Source organism: Euphorbia lathyris, chromosome 3 (genome assembly GCF_963576675.1).
Source record: "Euphorbia lathyris chromosome 3, ddEupLath1.1, whole genome shotgun sequence".
Taxonomy (NCBI): domain Eukaryota; kingdom Viridiplantae; phylum Streptophyta; class Magnoliopsida; order Malpighiales; family Euphorbiaceae; genus Euphorbia; species Euphorbia lathyris.
The window spans coordinates 97,363,285-97,364,482 of NC_088912.1; the positions used below are offsets into that span (position 1 = coordinate 97,363,285).

At 25.2% G+C, this 1,198-nt stretch overlaps 1 non-coding gene across 1 annotated transcript; it reads right to left on the reverse strand.

The window, feature by feature from the left end:
• Positions 1-834: 834 nt before the first annotated feature.
• On the reverse strand, positions 835-908 carry TRNAN-GUU (transfer RNA asparagine (anticodon GUU)). Its single transcript has one exon. It is a non-coding gene; the product is annotated as a tRNA-Asn (tRNA).
• Positions 909-1,198: the final 290 nt, after the last annotated feature.

The following is a 1,198-nucleotide window of genomic DNA, read 5'->3' on the forward strand; positions in this document are numbered from 1 at the left end:
TATATTTACTTGTAAATTTATTATTTATTTCTAGGGTTAATTTCAAATATAACCCCTGTGGTTTCAAGTTTTGGCAAATAAATACCTGTGGTTTGATTTCGAGCAAATAAATACTTGTGGTATGCTCCGTTTTTCAAAAATACGGAAACAGTGAAGACACATGTATTTGCCTAAATTAAGCGTTTGTTTATGGTTTGTTATTGAAAAAACATCCAAACCACGGGTATCTATTTGTAAAATATTCGAACCACAAGTACCTATTTATAAAAACACGCAAACCACAATAATTTATTTAAAAAATGGAGTGTACCACAAGTATTTATTTGCTTGAAATCAAACTACGGGTATTTATTTGCCAAAACTTAAAACTACAAGGTTTATATTTGAAATTAACCCTTATTTCTATTAGGTGATATATAAAAATATAAGAAAATATAATAAATTAAATTATAATTATGAACAATAAAAATGTAGTGAAGTAATTTTAGTTAATAAATTCAACAAAACTTAGTGAGCATAATCTTAAATAAAAAAAATATTAATATATTAAATATAATGATGGATTGGAATGGGAATTTTTTAGAATAAAATATTTGATTTTTATTTTTCATAAGAAAATATAAAAATATAAGAAAATATAATAAATTAAATTATAATTATGAACAATAAAAATGTAGTGAAGTAATTTTAGTTAATAAATTCAACAAAACTTAGTGAACATAATCTTAAATAAAAAAAATATTAATATATTAAATATAATGATGGATTGGAATGGGAATTTTTTAGAATAAAATATTTGATTTTTATTTTTCATAAGAAAAGGAAAAATAATCTCGCTAGAAGGAGGGGTCGAACCTCCGACCTTGTGGTTAACAGCCACACGCTCTAACCAACTGAGCTATTCCAGCTTTGATGTTTATATTCGATAACACGCCAATTTATACGCAGTTTAATATTATATAATTGTCAAACGACCCTGAATTCTAATTGGACAAGTCCACCTACTTTTGGATTTTACCCAAAGGCCAAAAGTAATACCTGGATATGCAATTCTCTCTTTGATTTCACTTTGCTCCAAAAAAGTAGAAAACTACAAATAAAATAAGTAAAAATATTGTATGCAACAGAAAATCTTATAAACATTGAAAAGTTCAGAAACACCCATCTTGAAAAAGTTCAGATTAAATCCAAAAATAAT